Here is a 7,201-nt window from a genome sequence, read left to right as displayed (position 1 = left end):
TCACACACTGACCCGGGTTTGTCTGATCCCAGAACAATGTCACACGGCAGTCTGTGCAGGCTGACCTCAGGAGCACAAGAAGAAGGAAATGAAGACGCACGCACGCAGCAGTTATGACACTGACCTGGCGTGCCATGTGGCGCATGGTGTTTGGAAAGGAGAGAGAGGGAGAGAGAGCAACCAACAACCTGTATACCAACACTACTGAGACACAGGCCGCAGCTTAGAGTCGACGAAAAGAAGAAAACACACACACACACACACACACACGAGTGCTAACGACAAGTTAAAAAACTCCACCGTGAATCATTAAGTTTACACTTTTTAAGTGAGTGCTTTTCTTGTGCCCACTTCCTGAGGTGCCGGGTTTTTTTTTTAGTGCTCACTCTCTTTAAAGTATAATGACACATGTATACACAGTAGAGACATATTTATTTAAAAATAACACAACTCTAAAGAGCCTCAGTGACATTAGATTTCCCTAAACTGACAATGAGGGTGTGATTACACCATACAGTCACTATTGACTGAGCTCAGACAGCAGAGCTGCTGCTGCTGCTGCTGCTGCTGGAGGAACATGCTGAGGTGGACGCCCTTAGAGACGCAAGTCTTTAAAATCCTCTACCATCTAAAGTGAAGTATTCAAATACTTCAAGTTTAAAGTTGGTCTCTTGCTGATAAGAAACTTTAGTCCAGAGCAGCGCAATAAGTAGATGAGAATCAACCAGTAGGTAGATTCAGCAAAAGGGAGAGCTGAAAGATCATGAGGAAGTAGAATAAAAAAATGAAAATAGAAATATAATTCTATAGTCTGTAGTGGAGGTGTGTGTCGGCAAGAATCTGACGCCACGATACATATCGCGATACAGAGGCAAGGAAACGATATATTGCGATACTATAGGCACAGTTGATGTAAGTGACAAACTGGAGAGAGTTAATCTTGCGATACTATAGGCACAGTTGATGTAACAAACTGGAGAGAGTAAATCCAATATACTGTAGGGGGAGTGTTTTCTCATTCCAGTGCTGCTTCCGTTTTTTTTTTTTACAGAGTAAATTTGCACAGTTGAAAGCAACAAACTCCTGTGTATATTTGTTCCTACTCCTGGTATGAGGCTGCCCTGCCTGCATTCTTTAACCACCTGTGGTTCAAATGTTAAGATTAATTTTCAGTACGTCTTAACTGCTCAGAAACACACACACACACACACACACTATAGCTACATGAAGCAGGAAGAACTTCCATGACCTTGAAGCAGGCGGGTCATCAGCACCAAATCACCTGTTTACATAATTTTTTAACAACACACAAGTGGAAGCAAACAAACCTGCTTATCACAACACTTGTTTTAAAGAGCAGACAAAGAACCAACAGAAACACTGTGCTGCATTCAAGTCACTTCGCCCGTGCTGCTGGGAAATCCATGCCTGTGCAGAGTTTGTTCTGAACAAATAAAGTAGATCCTCATGTATAGAGTAGATTAAACAAACAAACCAAAAAAAAAAAAAAAACAAACACTGCCGAAGAAAAGCCTTCTCTTTCTCCCTGCATCCAATGGTTACATAACACAGGGCAGGATATTGAAATTCATTTTCAGTCATGCCTGAACACATCCTGCAACGTTCAATGACTACAGATTATTAACGCCGTTCATTTTCTACAATTAACTGCTGCTAAAAGTAGTTTAAAAAAAAAAACTAGAAGGAGACGGATCAAGACGTTACTCAAGCAACAGTCGAGAACAGCCCTTTTTTTTGGTTTTTTTAGTATCCATCAAGACACGAAAATTAATTTAAAAGGAGGGTAAAAAAATAAGAGGCTTGTAAGAGGAACAATAAAAAAGTGTTTTGTTTTGTTTTGATTTAAATGATTCCGTGAGAACGCTGTGACATTTAATTAGAGGTGACATGGGGTTAACAAGTGATCGTGTTCCATAACAGCTTTGTTCACAGAGTTGCAATAACGAACCAAAAAAAGCTGCTTCCACGAGCACTGGTTAATCATTCCATGGTTACCTAACGAAGCGTGAACACGTAGAATTTGAAGAAAGATACTGTGTGTGTGTGTGTGTGTGTGTGTGTATATATATATATATATATATATATATACACACACACACACACACACACAGTAACAACAACAACAACAACAACAACAACAACAACAATAATAATAATAATAAAACAATGTCAAGCGCTGGTAATAAAACTATATGTTTATCAGTTAATTTTCTCAGTGAAGCCAACTGCCGTTTTCTAATTAACATCAATTATTAACCGATCATTGAATTATACATCAACAGTTTGGCTACTGATCAACGACGTTGATGTGATGTGTGAAGTCTCTGTTTCTCTGCCGTCTTCACTTCAAGGTCAGCGCAAAGATTTGATTTCTACACCATCATGAGGTGTGGAAATAAAATCAACATTTGACGACTAAAGGTACAAGAAAATAATGAGCAGAGAAAATAACACTCACGCTAACCTCACTCACGGGAAAATCCGTTAAAACGACTAGTGGTTTTATAGAAAACGTCAAACTGGGAAAAAAATAATTAAAATTTAAGTGCTAACTTTTCAGAGTAGTGGTCATTTTATATAACCACTTACCTCATTGTAAAACGGTGAAACTTTACATTAAAGTGAATAAAGTACACAGTGAAGCCTGTTTTTCATATAACAATTCAACTTTTCCAGTAAACGGCCACACAGTACTTTCAAAATAAAAGTATACAGTAGAATTCCACTCTGGCTGTTGATAAAAACGTCGATCCAAGAATGTGCCACTCACTCTCTCTCTCACACACACACACACACAAGAGCTACGGCTCAAGTCGTTGTTGCTGTGCACCCGGAGGCCCGCGGACCACAGTATAAACCTCCAGCACCAGAAAAACAAGACAAATAAAAACTGTAGTGAAGTAGTACAGGGGTTACGCGCGGATGGAAGAGAATAAAAAAGTGAAAGAACAGACACTGGGTCTATTCCAAGAGGTTTGGAGATAAGAGGGGGGTGAGGAGGAGTGACGAGCCGGCAGGCTAAAGCCGATTGACCGAAATAACCCAGAATAGTAGACGCGGTGAGCGGACAAAGCTCTCTTTCGCCTCCAGTTAGGAGAAACAACTTGAAGGGTGAGATAAGGCTGAAGGAGCTGCTGGGAGGCGGACGCGCCCCCTCTGCCTCTCCCCTCCATGTCCTTGGAGCTCGGATGGAGAGAGTGGCCGCATGTCTGCCGACCCACGCCTTCGCCTCGCCTTCGTGCGCAACTACAACTGTACCCGATTTATCACCAATTTATTTTAATTTTTTAAAAAGAAAAATAAACAAGTAGAGCTAAATGAATTACATCGACCATGTGGCACAGCCACGGCGGCTGTGTGTGTCCGCTCAACTGGGTAAAACAGCAGCCGGAGTCGGGAAGGAGAAGGTGCCATGGTGGCAAAGTCCCGGCACGGCGAGTCAGCGGAGCCACACTCACAACACTCACAACCTCTCTTTACTACGCGTTTACTTTATTTATTTATTATTATTATTATTGAACGGATTTATATACATTTCCTGATTCAAATAGAAGCAAAAATCCCTACCAGAGCCCGGCGCCGGTCCGAGTATCGCGGGAGTATCCCAGCCGAGACAACAGGGATCCAGTCTGTGCACAGACAATAAAAAATGGGGCGCAGCTGGCAGTGCCACCGGATGTCCAACATTAATTGTCAGATACGGCCAATTTCTGAGCTAATGACTCGGCTGCACCGTCCGTCTGCTGTCACACCGGCCCAGTGCTCCGCTTTTGCAGCTTGTTCCGTTGAAACAATAAGAGTTACGGCCAGGAGACAAGTTTGGCTGCTGTTTGTCCACCTGCAGGTGCTGCTGCCGGTGGTTGGTGGTAATGTAACAGCCGAGGCAGGATGCACCGGCTTCAAAACATGAAGAATTAACCCTTTCAGACGAACACTGAGCACCGAACAGGGGAAAAAAATAAATAAAACCGTCAGACGAACACTGAGCACCGAACAGGGAAAAAATAAATAAATAAAAACTCGAGCATATGTCAGAATTATGTAATATTTTACAAACTAGTAAGTTATTGTCGATGAGTTTCTACAAATGTGAATAAATGAAAAAAACTGTTATAGTCCACAAATGGTCCAACACTGGGACCTACACTTATAATAGATATGACCGAAATACCTTAATTTAACCAAACATCAGCTAATGTAGACTGATGACATTGTACCAACATTTCTATTTATTTTATGTTGTGGCTGCGTTTCCAAAGCCTGGGGTCAGGGACCCACAGATGGTTTGGGGGCTATTTTCAGTCACCAAAATACGAAATAATACATTGAAAGAAGGCAGAGTTCAACATAAATGTTTTGGTAAAACGTCTGATTCAATCATTTCAAAACTACAGGTTTCCATTGATTATTACATATAGCGTTGACCCTTTAGACTGAAGGTCAAGCTGTAATTCTGGCTTCATGTCTAACCCTAACGTCCAAACAACGATGACCAAAAAAAAAATGGCAGTAACATTTAAAAAAGTGGAAAACGTAAAAGTAAAAAGCTACTACAGTATAATTTAGGGATATATTGGTATTAGCACGTGCTTCTCTGTGTGCTTTAAAAAAAAAACAATGTGCATGACTTCAAGCTAACTGATACAAACCAAGTTAAGAGAGAATAATGACATAACCGTTTTTAACGGTTTTGTAATATGTAGGTGAAACGATACAAATTTAAGGAAGTCCCTATTCAAGAAAACCCTGATTAATATACCCTTTTTAAATACTTAAACACAGTATGGAATACACAGATGCTCATTACAACATGCATCTTCAACTACGTCATAAAAGTACTTTTAGTTTCGTGGTACCGTGAATTGAAACATCGACTACAGCTAGCCGATGTTTTTTTTCTGTTTATACTTACAATAATAGAAAAAGAGCAGTTTAAAACAACTCTTCTGCTGCTGCTGCTGGTCCACCTGCAGGTGTTTCTCTAACTTATTGTATTAATGTGTGGCCAGAACTCACACGTTACACAGCACATTAAATGACAGGTAAAACAAACGATATACATTTGTTTTTGACTAAATACGCGCAGGAATACAGCAGATGTTTGCGAATCCACTGTCTGTAACTGTGCGTAACGGGAAAAAAGTTGGTTGCGTTCAAGTACAGGCGCCAGTTTTGGCCACACGATAGTGTTTCATCGAAAATATTCTCTTTCGTATTTAAATATAACTCTTCGAAAATATCCCACTTCTTGTGTGTCTTGTCATTGTGATGTGAATCTTTGTGAAAGTAGCCATTTTAATCACAGAGGACCGGCAAAAAGCACAATATTCTTCCTGTGTGTAGTTCAAACGTCTAACATTAATTCCTCAGAGGTTAAACTTCCCATAAACATGGGTGTATCCGTTAACAGGCGCAGAAGTGAAATATCTTCTTGTTTTTTTTACCTTAAAGCGTGTCCTCGGATGTCCCCTCGGAGTTAAGGCTCCTCCGGACCGGGGTAAAATGTCGGACTCGGCCTCTCCGGGTGATTTTTTTTATTGCGCACCATCCATGAGGAGGATAGGGAGGAGGAGGTGTAGGGGAGCCCGCGCGGACAACGGTAGCAGCCGCCGATCACCCTCTGAAACTCCCGGTTAACCCCGGAGCCGCCGCATTCAGGAAGTAAGTTAAGTGTCGCTACCGGGTTGACTGGCGTGTATGGCAGTGAAAGGCGACACAAAAAGACGGTAATAGGCTTGTCAACCGGCCACCGCCGTCGCCACCACCTCACCTCCTCCCCCTTGTGTCTCACCCTCCCCTCTATCCATCCACACGGAAGACCGAAAATGAATGCTGGGAGAGTAACAGCAACCGTGGTACTGATGTTAAGGTGCTTTCTGTATTAATAAAGTTGTTTCGAACGCTCCCCCCTCGTTCCGTGTTTGACATGGTGTCGTCCACTTTCTAAACAAGACGCTGCATTTCTCCACCAGGTTTGCTTTTTTTTATTTTCAAACGAATGAGACGTAAATATAGGGATAAATGCAGGCTTCAATAACTTTTTACTCTGGGAAGGTCCGTATTCACAAGTTCAGAGCTGGGGCTGCGCTGAATAGGAAGTGTGTCAGCTGTAAAAACAGTTGCAGAACTAATCTGTGTTTTGTTTTTTTCAGTTTTGAGGGGAGTCGAGTTCACGGCTAATCTATTTTATTTAATTGCCAGTTTATAACATATCAACTTCCGTCTGATGGATTTCAAAATAAAACGCACAATAAACTATACTCAAACATTGACCGTTGGTCTCTGGAATTCTTTCGAATCTCATTCGATAACACGAATGTGATCTAACCTTTGTTGTCGAATGTAACTAATGTTTAGTTGCCTGCTCCAAGTTGCTTCTCTGTGAATACGCGACGTTGTTTTTTTTACATTTTACACATTTACGAGTGACAACATAATGCACAATATACAAACAGACAGACCACAATGGATTAAAATAACCATAATACATTGTTCAGTGATTAAACGGGCATGTCTGTTTATAATTGAGTTACAATACAAATCTGTGATATCCACAATTTACGTTGTAAAAAGACGATAAAAAAGAAATAACCACTCAGTTTGTTCTACACTTCCGAACATAAGCTAGTCGGCTTTTAATATGAAAAACAAATAACCATTTTACGGGTTTGTTGTCGTCAACTATTGAGAACTTGACGTGAGTTGTATGCAGTGAAAACGGATATGGTTTGTATCAACGACTCGGTGTCGTCAGAGGGGCGGGGTCACACGACCCATGTTTAAGGACACCGGGAGTGCCGAGGCTACGAACCCAATGACCCCAGCAGCCCCCCGGGAACTTTAAGAAAGAAAAGAAAAAAACCCAAGCTGGAGCCGTTTTAGCTTCTCACCGACAGTTCAGCGGAGAAAGAGAGTTTTTCATGAGGCCTCCTGAAATGATTTACCGAAACTTAACCGCCGCCCTATAATCCGATTTAATTTCCTTCTCAGTTAAGGAAGTCCTGAATAACCGTTGGTCGCAAATGGTGGCAGAAAATCACGATCCTGTTCACGGATGACATGTCAAAGGGTAAAACAACTTTACCGTTGTTTCTTTTTATTTGGAAAGTTTACTGTAGACGGTGTCGGTAGGTGCACCAAGAACGCAACAAATATTTTGAGGGTAATTTATTTGAGTCTT

General features: G+C 41.3%; 2 protein-coding genes across 6 annotated transcripts in view; one reads left to right on the top strand and one right to left on the bottom strand.

Moving 5' to 3' along the window:
• The window catches only part of LOC103383207 (CREB3 regulatory factor-like), a 30,984-nt gene extending 24,841 nt beyond the window's left edge, over window positions 1-6,143 (bottom strand). For 3 of the 5 annotated variants that reach the window (XM_025058362.1, XM_025058364.1, XM_017035015.2), the window contains exon 1: window positions 5,466-6,139. The gene's annotated coding sequence lies outside the window, so the exon portion shown is untranslated. Of the gene's footprint in view, window positions 1-3,588; window positions 3,987-5,465 lie in introns of those variants that run through there. The other 2 variants (XM_025058363.1, XM_017035016.2) reach the window with 2 other exon arrangements.
• A 323-nt stretch (window positions 6,144-6,466) lies between these two features.
• Window positions 6,467-7,201, top strand: part of LOC103383206 (hemicentin-2-like) — a 16,220-nt gene continuing 15,485 nt past the window's right edge. The window contains exon 1 of the mRNA XM_025058358.1: window positions 6,467-7,090. The gene's annotated coding sequence lies outside the window, so the exon portion shown is untranslated. The remainder of the gene's footprint in view (window positions 7,091-7,201) is intronic.

The sequence above is a fragment of the Cynoglossus semilaevis genome, chromosome 9 (genome assembly GCF_000523025.1).
Source record: "Cynoglossus semilaevis isolate Cse_v1.0 chromosome 9, Cse_v1.0, whole genome shotgun sequence".
NCBI classification, from domain to species: Eukaryota; Metazoa; Chordata; class Actinopteri; order Pleuronectiformes; family Cynoglossidae; genus Cynoglossus; species Cynoglossus semilaevis.
Note: the sequence above shows the minus strand (reverse complement) of the source record. Positions and strands in the feature narration are given on the sequence as shown.